Source organism: Cnephaeus nilssonii, assembly GCF_951640355.1.
Source record: "Cnephaeus nilssonii genome assembly, chromosome: 5".
In the NCBI taxonomy this organism is placed as follows: Eukaryota; Metazoa; Chordata; class Mammalia; order Chiroptera; family Vespertilionidae; genus Cnephaeus; species Cnephaeus nilssonii.
Window position 1 is genome coordinate 85,374,571 of NC_137076.1, and position 13,121 is coordinate 85,387,691.

Here is a 13,121-nt window from a genome sequence, read left to right on the forward strand (position 1 = left end):
CAGTGATCTATTTTCTGGTTCTATGAAATTACCTATAAATGGAACCATAGAATGTGTGGTCCTTTGTGTCTAATTTATTTTATTTAGCATCATGTTTTCAAGGGTCAGCCAGGCTATAGCATGCATCAGTACTTCAATCCTATTAACAGCTGAATAATATTCCACTGTATGGACATACCACATTCTCTTTACCAGTTCATTCGTTTATAGACATTTGGGTTGTTTTTACCTTTTGGCTATTATGAACATTCATGTACAAGTTTTTGTATAGACATATGTTTTTTTTATATTTCCTGGATTGTGGTGTTTAATAATGGGACTTTGCTGTCATTTACTAGTGTGTGACCTTGGGCAAGTTACTAAACTGTGGCTACAATGTCCTTTGTATACAGGGTGGGGCAAAAGTAGGTTTACAGTTGTTTGTATGAAAAATACAATAATGAATGAATAAATAAACAAATAAATAAGAATAGCCTGCCTGGAGTGGCTTCAGTTGGTTGAGCATTATCCCGTGCACTGAAAGGTTGTGGGTTTGGGTCAGGGCACGCATGGAAGGCAAGCGATCAATGTTTCTCTCTTTCCAAGCATGTCCTGGGGTGAGATTTAAAAAAAACAAAAAACAACCTACACAAAAAAACAAGAATAAACTGAGACCTACTTTTGCCCCACCCTGTATGTTATTTGTTTCCTCCGATACCCAGCCAGGCACTTACCATGTCTTTATTGCTTCAGCTAATTTCCACTTACAGGAATAAAGACAGCTCTACAGTTTGCTATTGAGCCTGTTGTAAGCTGCATTACCTTGTCTTTTACCTTGATTTTGAACTTCTCTGGTTCAAATTGAATGTATCTTGTTATCCCATTTCTAAGCTCTGCTTGATCATTCCTTCCTTACTGATTCAAATGCCTAATTTTTTACATATTATTTTAGCCCCAAATGATCTTTCTCTGAAGCCCCATCATCCTGGGTCTGGCTCATTCATCTAGCATGTGCTCAGGGACTCTCACCTTAATATTTAATAATCCAGAGGTTTGTCTTACCACAACTAGGATGTGAACTTAAAGGCAGGATTTTGGTTTTTCTTGTCTTTGTATGACAGTTTTACACACAAATGTTCAATAAATATTTGTTGCTTGATTGGAACCAAAGCCAGCTAAATTAATGAATTCTTTGCCTTCTGAGTGCTTAGCATATATGATGTCAAGCTACACATCTTTGCCAATATTTAATTATTTTGGACCCCCAATAATGGCGACTGAGTATGGCCTATTTCAGTGGTCGGCAAACTCATTAGTCAACAGAGCCAAATATCAACAGTACAACGATTGAAATTTCTTTTGAGCAAATTTTTTAAATTTAAACTTCTTCTAACGCCACTTCTTCAAAATAGACTCGCCCAGGCCATGGTATTTTGTGGAAGAGCCACACTCAAGGGGCCAAAGAGCCGCAGTTTGCCAACCACGGGCCTATTTAATAAGTGTTTGGTTCAGCCTAAAATTGTGATACAAACAGCAGCCTGCAGGTTACTGAGTTAACTTGTCCTCCAAAGCTTCCTCTTTCCTGCCTGCTCAATGCAATCACAGTACCATCAAATTCCAGATAGAAAACCTAAGAATATCGAGCTCTCTTTCAAGCCTTGCTAAATCAACCCACCAGCCAAACCAAAAAATACTTCTTTTCCCAGCACCATTTAAGAGAACAACAAAACAATTGATCAATCAGAATTGAACTTGAGATAAAAAACACAAAAAACCCTTGAAACAGAAAAGCAGGAGCTTATTATAGTCTGACATTATATTTATATCAAGCATTAAGGAAGGCCCCTCCCTGGATTCTGACTGGTACCCTCATCGTTGAGAACTACATTTTCACATCAGTTTCCATATAAGGCAATCTCATTAGGACTGGAGACAGAAACAACAATCACACCCCATGCAAAACACTCACACATCTTAACAGAGGGGAGTGGGAGCCTTGAGGCTTGGTCACCTGATGTAGTGAAGGGACAGCTTGAGGCAGTAGGTGGGAAGGGCTTAAACTGCTCTGGAGTCCGTCTGTCTGTCCCTGCCTCTGTAACTTACCAGTGGTTGACTTTTTCTTTACTACCCCGAGCTTCAGTTTTCCCAGCTGCAGAAAGGAGTTGTATGTGGCCTGACACATATGCTTGGCACATGGTAGGTTTTCAGTAAAGTTGATATTTTTATCAACATTAGCTTGCACTCTTCTGTACTGGCCAATCATATTTCATTTATTGGGAAGCTTGAGAATCTGGGACTGTGGACTGTTTATAAGGAATCTGTTCTTCAAACGTCTGGTATATTGGGGCCCAATGTAGCAACATTAGAAAGCCTCAAAATGATATCCCCAGAATATGGAGGTGAAATAAAAAGACAATTCTTTAATCAACTCATCACTAATTATGTATGTGGGACAGAGGACAGGATATAGATAACATAGCATCACAGCACTTTGCATTTCATGACACATCTATGCCTATCCAAGGTTTAATATCAACTTCATGAATTCTATTCATTCGTTCAGTAACATTTAATAGTGCTAATAATTACTGTCTATGGGAAGCGTAGTATATTCTAGGCCCTGTATTTTACATGCTTTAGCTCATTTAATCCTTATAACAATACTATGAAGTAGGATTGATGATTCCTTATTTTATAGATATGGAAAACTAAGGCACAGAGAGGTTTTGTAAGCTGCCCAAGGATACACAGCTAGATCTGCCTTTTGAATCATGGTCTGACTTCAAAGTCTTTGTTCTTAATCATGATGGAAATCTGCCTTGTTCCATCAATTAGACCTTGTTTTAGGAGCTAAAGGACGGTTCCAGGTTAGAATCTACATAGAACCATGGAATTGTAAAGTGGAACAACTTCTAATGACTAGATCTATACTTCCCCTTTTATACAAAGTCCATTTAAAACACCCAAGGAGCATGGTTTCTACAACAAGCAGTCATGGTGTGAGCCATTCAACACCAGTGGCAAGCATAAGGTGGGAACCCCAGGACTTTGCATGCCCTGTGAAGACCCTTATCATAGAAGAAGCCCAGCCTCCAGGCCATCTCTCACCTCCCAGCTCTAATCCCTGTGGCCTGTAAGCAGTACTTTCTCTGTCCCTCTGCCTCAGTTTATGTACACCAACACTTGATTTATTTCACTTAGTTGTCTCCCCTAAAGGATGCAAGCTCTACAAGGGCAGGTTTTTGTTATGTTTTTGGTCTATTTTGTCCTGCTGTATTCCCTGGAACATAGGAGGTGCTCGTAAATATATGTTTAATGAATGAATATGGACAGCCATTTTCATTTTAAGTGAAAATAATAACTATCTAATAATTAAACAGGCCCTGAAAAGAACCCATCTAAGCAATGCTTTATTCAGCTCAAATTTGTTTCTGTTTAGGCCCTTGAAAAGTGTGGGAAAAATGCCTTCCATAGGAAGTCATCTGTAATTCAGGGTTTTTACTAATTCAGGCTGAGCAATCATTTGTGGGCTATTTCAGTGTATTTTATGTGCATGCACACACATGCACCACACTTAGTATATTACCTAGAACATACAAATAAAAAGTATTTGTTGGATGGATGCATGCCAAGCCCTGTACTAAATGCCAAGGTCACAAGGAACAAGACAGATCCAGTCCGACCCACATGGTGCTCACAGGCCAGAGGAAAAGACAAATGCTAAACAATTCTACACATTTCGTTACAGATATGAATAAGAGAGATTTTACTGCATTAACAGAGGGGAATACTAGCAAAGGTGCTGGGGGACCAGCAAGAGGAATGCAAATGGAACATCACTGTGTGTTCCATGTAAGTTACTGAACGTGTGGTACAAAAGCATCTACTGCTTGAGTGACAGATCTTGAGACAAATCAAAACTGGTGTCAGATTCACCACAAGGGAACATGTATCTTGGAAACCCCAATAATAACAGTCATAAAAACAATGACATCTGCCCCATTTCTTGGTCCTCATACTTAGCATACATTATCCCATTTAATGCTCAAGCTTATGAGGAATGTATGCTTACTGTCCTTACTTATAGATGAGATAGACCAGAAGAGGGTGCCCAGGATCACACAGTTAAAGAGGAGTAGAAATGGGTTTCGAGGGACCATCAGTCTGTCTGTGATGCTGCCACCACAACCAGGCCTTCCTTGCGTTGTCAATATCATCTCTCTGCTCAGACAGTTTCGTTAAACTGGGCTCCCTCATGTTCTAGATAGACCTGGTGCTCTCCCACTTTTGTGCCTCAGCTCCTCCTCACCGCCTCCTGTGTCCATCATGGGATACTGGAAAGAACATCAGACTGGGAGTTAAGGATGCTGGCTTGGAATCCAGGCTGGACACAAATTAGCCACTCTTAACAATACTATCTATTTGTTGAGCACTTATGCTACGTGTCTTACATGTAGTAACTCATTCAATAGTCATAGATATGATGATTTCCCTTTTCCACAAATCAGTCAACTCAGGCACAGAGGTTTTATAGCTAGTGGGAGGCAAAGCCAGGACTTGAACTTGGTCTGCTTCCTATGCTCTTAACCTCTGGGCTTTTTTAACTTCTGTCCTACTGCCTTTCATTAGAATGACTGGGCAACTGGCTAGCGCCTGGGCCTGTTTCCTTGTCTGTAATGTGAAAGAGGCAGGATTGCCAACCAGGTCCTTTCCAGCTCTTAGATGATGAGATCTGTGAAATTCCACTAGTCTTGTCTTTCCATTTCCCTCCACTGATCCCTGCCACTGTAGGGGAGCCTTCCCAAAGGGACATCAGCAGCATGCCCACCCCGTCATTGTTTTTTGATATGTCGGGCATTCCAGATTCTGAGGCCAGCGAACTTGGGAAACTCCTAGCCAATTTTGAGAATGCAGTTCGCTTATTAAAGGTGCTGAGAAGTCCCACAGGTAAAAACTAACATTCTTTACTTCAGGTTTCTCAACCTATGCACTGTTGAACTTTGGGCCAAGTAACTCTTTGCTGTTGGGGGCGTTAGAGGGTGTTTAGCAATATCCCTGGCCTCTACCCAATAAATCCGCAGTCCCCACTTGTGATAACCCCAAGTGACTGCAGACATTGCCAGATGTTCCCTGGGGGGAATGGCCGCCCCTGGCTTTAATCCTGATTTCAAGTCTTATTGGGTCACACCTCCTCCCTCCCCACTATGCCATATTTTGGGGAAAATCACTTGCAGCCCATTGTTTCTCTAGTATATTGTTGCTTAGAACACACTTTGGGTTACAATGCTCTAGTCCAAAGCAACTGATACTTCCTTTGAAATCCCACAGGCTATACAGTAGCCCCCCTTAGCTGCGGGGATTTGTTCCTAGACCCCCAGTGGATGCCTAAAAGCATGAGTAGAACCAAACCCTGTATATACTATGGTTTTCCCCTCTACATACATAACTACAGTAAAGTCAGAGATTAACAACAATAATAAAATAGGACAACATTCTGCAATTAAAGTTATGTGAATATGGTCTTGCTCTTAAAATATCATATGATACTGTACATACCGCATGGATATGCTCGACAAAGGGATGATTCACATCCTGGATGGGGTGGGTCGGCACAAAATTTCATCTCGCTACTCAGAATGGTGCACAATTCAAAACATATGAATTGTTGATTTCTGGGATTTTCCATTTAATATTTTAGGGCTGTAGTTGAGTGTGGGTAACCGAAACCATGGAAAGCAAAACCAAGGATGAGGGGGAATACCGCATTAAGTGTCCCGAGCAGACAGTGTTTTGTGTTATAACGTGCAAATCTGAATACGACTCCAGAGAACTGAAAGTATGTTGTGTTTGATGTTATCCTTCAGGGTGCTGGCGCGGGCTATGCACCGGAGAGAGCTCCGATGACTGCTGGAATGAATAAGGTCCCAGAGTCCTGGGAAAGAGTGGAAATCACAAATAAGAGAAAGGAAGTGTCAGGAAGAAAACTGCTGACTTCAGAGAAACCTAAAGCTAAAACTACATTACAATGGGGGGTGGGGGAGGGAAGAAAAACAGACAGGAAACATGCAGTGTGCCTGTCATTGGGTTGTGGGACAGGAGAAGAGAGGATGGAGGGAACCCATAGGGAAGGCTGTTGCTGGGGGAGGCTCCCTTCTCAACCTCGCACTGGACACTGCACAGAAACTCATGCCTGCGATGAAGAGTCAGGAGGGGACCCAAGGCCACACAGCTGATCCCGACGGCCTCACCCACTCCACAGCCTAAGGCAGTGGTCGGCAAACTCATTAGTCAACAGAACCGCGGTTTGCCGACCACTGGCCTAAGGTACAATGGCTAAGAGGACAGCCGGCTCTAAGCTGGGAACGCCTGGTTGAACTCCGACTTTGTTGCTTATAAGCTATGAAGCCTTGGACATGTGGCTTGACTCCTTCCAAGCTTCCTTTTCCTTGCCTGTCGGAGGAGGTCCTACCTTTTGGGTGGTGGTGGGACAGATGAGCTCTTCCATGCCAGGCACTTAGCATTGCGCCTGCACCCAGAATAACAGGGGAGGCAGCGGCCATGCACAGGTGGGTGGTGGTTAAGGCAAACTTGGTGTGAAACAAGTCCCAGAGCCTGAGGTGGGGCCGGATCTTAAGAGCTACCGATTTCTAGGTCTCCGAACTGGGCTGTGGCACAGACACACAATAGCTTGTCTCTGGACTACCACTTGAAGAATTTCTTGGTCCACGTGTCTTTCATTTGGTGCTGGACAATGTCACCACCACCCTGCCTTTGACGACTCAGGCAGATGAGAGGGAGAGCACAGGAAACGAGGCCGGGGGAGGGGAAGGTTTGTTCTTGATGAAAAAGGAACCCCGCACAGGGTTTTAAGTTGCTCACTTCCACTGATGTTTCTACTACGGAGAAGGGGCCACGCTTTTTTGTTTGGAGACATGGTCGGCTACTTCCCCATCATGGGGACTCAACTGGCAATTTCCCCTCAGAGCGAGGCAGATGGCAATTCTCCTTCAGAGATGTGCAGGCAACGGTTTTGCCCCTGGAGAGAAAAGGCTCGGCAATTGAGATGCAGCCGGTAATTTTTACTCTACAGAAGACACAGCCAACAGTTTTGCCCAATGAGAGAAACGGCCAAGGATTTTCCCACAGAGAGGAAGAACTCCCACGGATAGATAATGCTGGCCTCCATCCAGCTGAGGACAGTGAGAGAAGAAGTTTAAGATTTAATTAGTGGCTACGGTACTACCATGGGCCCAATGACATTGTCTCCATACATGGGCTGGAGACTGGGAACTCAGATCATATCAAACTCGGAGGGTTCTGAATTGGGAAACAGTGGTGCTTCATTGCTGAACCTTTGCTATCTGCTTTTCATACAGTCCTCCTTAATTCTGCAGATAATTGTCAGCAGTGAACACTGTAGCAACACAATGCATAGCATCATGGAGAATGAGCAGTTAAACGAGATTACGTTGGTCCCTGACTTTTGTGCAACTATTTTCAAAATACATACATTATACTTCATAAATATAGCCTCTTAAATAATCATTCAAAGATAAAAAATAGTAAGTCAAAAACTTTTTTTTTTTTTTTTTTAGACAGAAAAAAAGGACCAAAAATTCCCTGGGTAGAAAAATGACTAGATGGTCTGGGCTGGGGTGACCAGGTAAGGCTTAAGAAGATGCTGAACCTCATGATCAATAAGCTCTGGATAGATCAGAGGTCAGCAAACTTCTCTTGAAAAAAGCCAGATAGTAATTTTTTTAGGCTTTGGGGGTCATTTGGTCCTTGCTGCAACAACTCAACTCTGCCTTTGTAAGCAGCACAGACAATATGTAAACAGATGAGCGTGTATTTCAATAAGGCTCTGTTTATGGACACTGAAATTTAAATTTCATGTCACAAAACAGTATTCTTCTTTTGATTTTTGTTCAATCATTTGAAAATGTACCAACCTCATTGCAAAGGGCCAAAGCAATCTTGAGAAAAAAAAACCAAAACAATGTTAGAGGAATCACGTTACCTGACATCAAACTATATTACAAGGCCACAGTAATCAAAACAGCATGGTACTGGCATAAAAGACAGACATATCGATGAATGGAACAGAATAGAGACCCCAGAAATAAACCCACACCTATATGGTCAATTAATCTATGAGGAAGGATGTAAGAAAATAAAATGGGGTAAAGACATTCTCTTCAATAAATGGTGCTGGGAAAACTGGACAGATATATGCAAAGAAATGAAACTAGACCATTTTAGTACACCATATACAAGAATAAACTTAAATGGATTAAAGTCTTAAATGTAAGACTCAAAACCTTTGAGTCTTTGACATCACTCTTAGTAATATTTTTGTGTGAATGTCTCCTTGGGCAAGGGAAACAACAAAAAAATAAACAAATGGTACTACATCAAACTAAAATGTTTTTGCACAGCAAAAGGAACGATCAACAAAATGGAAAGACAACCTATTGAATAGGAGAAGATATCTGCCAATGATACATCTGATAAGAGGTTAATATATAAAATTTATAAGGAACTCATACAACTCAACACCAAAAACACCCCCCCCCCCACACACAAAACAATCCAATTTAAAAATGGGTGGATGACCTGAATGGACACTTCTCCAAAGAGGACATACAGGTGGCCAAGAGACATATGAAAAGATGCTCGACATCACCGATTATCATAGAAATGAAAATTAAAACCACAATGAGATATCACCTCACATCTTCAGAATGGTTATCACCAATAAATCCACAAACAAATGTTGGCCAGGATGTAGAGAAAAGGGAACCTTGGTGCACTGTTGGTGAAAATGCTGATTGGTGCAGCCACTATGAGAAACAGTGTGGAGGTTCCTCAGAAAAACTGAAAATAAAACTACCACATGACCCAGCAATTCCACTTCTGAGTACTTATTAGAAGGAGACAAAACACTAATTCGAAACAATAGATGCCCCCCATATGTTCACTGAAGCATTATTTACAATAGACAATATATGGAAGCAACCTAAGTGCCCACTGATGGAAGAGTGAATAAAGAAGATGTGGTACATGTATACAATAGATCTTACTTTGCCATTTGTGACCACATGGGTGGACCTAGAGGGTATTGTGCTAAGTGAAAAAAAAGTGGCAGATGGCCACTTTCTCGTGTGCCCAGCTGGTGGAGAGGATGAGAGCTCCCTGGGTCTCTTCTATAAGGGCACTAATCCCACTCAGAGCGTTCTATCCTCTGACCTAATCACCCCCAGAGGCCCCACCTCCTAACACCATCACATTGCAGGTTAGGATTTCAACGCATGGATTTAGGGAAATGCAAACATTCAGTCCAGAATACCACCTGCCGCTGCTCCCCCGTTTCTCTGACTCCCCTTCAACCTCAGAGCTCGCCGTCTCCAGGGAGCCTTCTTTGACCACCTCAGCCCACGGCATCCTTTTCTTCCTCTTACTGGTTCATTTGACCACCCTCCCCATGTCTCCCTGTTATAAAATATATGCATTACTCAGCATTTACAAGGCGCTAAGCAATCCTAGTCCAGGGAACGGGCCACACAGAACGGCAGGGCTGGTGATCACAGCAGCACGTGGTGCCTGCAGGCCCGGTTCGGGGAAGAATGATCTGTTTCACAGCTGGGGAAACAGAGGCTTGGTGAGATGGGAACCCCCCCCCCCCCCCCCCCCCGCAATGCTCCGAAAGTGAGGCCAGCATCCTCCAGGCCCCTTAGCTCTGGGGTGAGACCTTTCTCCTGACGACGCTTCAGCTGGAATCTGGGGTCTAAAGAGCCGCGAGGCGGGAACCTGTGTGTTGGCGGAGGGCATCCCTGTCAATCTGAAGGCTGGATTTGGGTGAACACCCACAGACAAGTTTATTAATTGGGGGCCTGTTGTCCTTCCTGGGTGCGGAATAACCCTTTATTAGCCCAGTGGGGCCGGCGTTTCTGAGAACTGTCGTTCTGGAGAGAGACTGATGGAAGAGGCCTCTGCGCACGCCCTCTCCGCAGGCGCAGGGCGGGAGGCGGCTGCAGGCTGCACCCGATGATGAGTGGCAGTGGGTGTCTCGACAGGAGCCTAATGAAGAAATCTGGCAGCAGCGAGGCCCAGCGTGACAAGCCCTCACATTCGGTCTTTCACTCCATTATACCCGGCTCTCTGTAAGGCGGGCGAGTGGCAAAGGCATGGGGCGTTCTGCTCCTTCTGTGGAATGACACCTTCCTGCAGCCAGTAGGCTCCGGGGGCTTAAGGGCAGTGCCCCAGGCCCACTCTGCGCACCACAGGTTAGGCACTTCGTGTCTCCCTTTCTCTCTCCTCTTTCTCTCTGTTCCCAGCAGGAAGCTGCTGCAGCTGCGCCAAGAGAGGCTCACCTCCCCGGGGAGCCTGCCAGGTGGAGGAGGCCTGTGTGTGGCTGTTATTAGGGGTAATTGCTGGGAAGCTGGTTGTCATGGTGCCGCAGAGGCCAGGGCTGCGCTCCCAGGGTGTCCTGGTTTTCTGGGCTGTCCAACAATCACTGCGGCGAGAGGCACACACGGGGAAGGGAGAGAGGCGAGCTCCCTGCTGACAGGAATCGTGCAGAGGAAGGTGAGGGGGCCGAGGCCGAGGAGGAGGGTCCGTCTTGCACAGGCTGAGCACCGCTGGGAGAGGGGCCCTGGCGGGGACTGGTCACTGCCTGTTGTCTTCGCGTGGCTCCGGTGCGCTGCCCGTGTTCCCAGCGCCGGCTCCAAACCCACCGACAGTCAGGCCTGCCCTGAGTGCTCCTGGGACGTGCATGCGTGGAGCCCCAGGAACCGGTTGGAGTGGATGGAGTAGCAGCCTCCCCTCTGCCAGGCACTGTGTCGGACAGACTCCCTCTGTGATATGCATTCCACCCTCACAACGTGCTTCTTTTACAGATGGAGCAATGAGGCTCCGAGGGCATGTGCCCTCGCCACAGGCCAGGAAGGGGCAGAGCGAGGATGCAAGCCCAGCTCCGGCCCCGCGGCCCCTACCAAGGCAGTAACTGCATCTTCTACGTCTGCCTGCCCATTGTGCTTACGACACCTTGTTCACGTGCATTGACCGATTCCTTGCTTTCTTTGATCTCACCATTTCTCTAAGCTTGATGATCCCATTTTCTCACATGTAACTAACTCTTCCACGACAATTTCATGACATTGTAGAGATTTTCAAATGACACCAACATTTCCGGTCATCGACCCCAGGATGAAGGATCCCCGTCCATGAGACAAATTCTATTTAAATCCTTATGTTCAGGTTCAATATATAAAAGATGATAAAAGCAAGTACCATTATGAGCATCGCGGGGGTGCACTCTCCTGCCCTCCGCTGCCCCCGGGCTGCGCCTGGTGAGGACGGGAGGCCAGCAGGTGCTTTGAGTAACTCGGCAGATAAAGGGACCCGCACTGATGGGGCGGGGAGCTGCGGGAGTGGACAGCAGACCTCACAGCTCAGTTCTTGGGGCCACCTACCGAGCTGTCACAATAGAATTATATGAACTGCACAGGGGCTCGCATTAGCCGGCATACTTAGACATGGGTCAATTACACACGCGACAGTCCCCCTGCCCTTCTCTATCTTCTAGTGCGGCACTGAAGGTGCTCCTATTCATTATATGAAGTAAACCAAGATAAACCCACAGTCTTTGTCAGTGTGCCAGACCTATCTTTTCTGGACCTTGATTTCCTCAAGCTGCAAAAAGGAAGAAATACTCTGAACGCATAGGGCTTTGTGAAGATCAATTAAGATAATGGATGAGAAGGGGCTCTGTAAATGGTGACATGCTAAATAGCCAAAGGTATCAATGTAACCATTTTATGCTTACACACACACACATACACACACCCCCACAGCCACACACGCACACCCTGAGTCTTTGAGTCCACGGAATTTGTGAGTTTCCTCCCCAAACTGCCCCTCCCCTAGTCTTTGCTCATTCAGTGCCCTTCATCCTTGGCACATGCTCAGGTCAGAAAGCTGGGAGTCTTCCTGGACACCTTCCCTGACCTCACCTTCCACACCTGGTGTCCTGTTAACTTTACACTCAAAGCTTTGCCCAAACTGGCCCAATATTAGTCTAAGCCACTATCACCTCTGACCTGGGCCACTTGGGTAGCCTTCTCTTTTCCCGGCAGGCACTCTTCCTCCTGATGTTTCACTCTTTACATAATCTGTGTGATATATGTACAGGTATAACCACATTACTCCTTTACACAAAGCCCTCCTAGATTTTCCCTTCCTAAGTCCAAGAAAGGCCAACTTCCTTACCTTGGCCCACAGGGCTGTCATGCTGCCTAACTCCTGAGTCCTTTGCATGGTGTGCAATGGGAATGGGGCTCTGGGGTTATGCAAGGTGCCTGTCCTCAGTGTGGAGACCTTCCATTGCCCCTCAGCTGCTCCTTCTCCTTATAGACACCCAAACTGGTCTTCCTTCTGCCTGCCGCGCCCCGCCCCCTGCCAAGCACAGTCCAGACTCAGAGCCTCTGCATTTGCCTCTTCTGCTTCTCCATAAATATTTTCCACCAAATCTCGCACTACTGATTTGCCTATGTGTTTGATGTCTGTCTCCATCTACTTGGATCGACTGCCCTGAGGGCAGGAGATACCATCTTCTCAGTGTCTGCAATAGCGCCTGGCACATGGCCCCAACCATAAACATCGGTTAAATAAACGAACAGACATGGGTTGATTATCATACTCTCATGGACTCCTCTTCCCTTTTCTTTGCCTACAAATGCCAGGCATTCCCAAAGCTAGAAAAGAGTGAAAGGACAGGGTCAACCACTCTTTAGTGTGAGCCTTTTCATTGTGTGAAGAGAACCACAAGGCGCAAACTTGTCAGAGTGTATGACCATTGCTGCTCCACATGCATTTATTTGGCACCTCATTATGCTAAATGCAGAAGGGGAGAATAAAGAGCTTTAGCCACAATGGAAGAATCATTTAGCACAAGAGACAGGAATGGAAACAGATCATTTCAACCTATACTATCAGGTGCTCTGATGGAGGGCACCTAGTCCTACGTGGCGACACATGAAGGGTATGATAGGCAGAACAATGACTCAAGGATGTCCGAGTTCTGATGCTCAGGACCCGTGAATATGTTACTGTTAATGGCAAAGGGGAATTAAGACTGTAGA

The 13,121-nt window shown here is 45.4% G+C and overlaps 1 protein-coding gene across 1 annotated transcript in view; it reads right to left on the minus strand.

The window, feature by feature from the left end:
• PPP2R2B (protein phosphatase 2 regulatory subunit Bbeta) overlaps window positions 1-13,121 on the minus strand; it is a 217,345-nt gene that overhangs the window by 10,487 nt on the left and 193,737 nt on the right. The gene's annotated exons all lie outside the window — the stretch shown is intronic.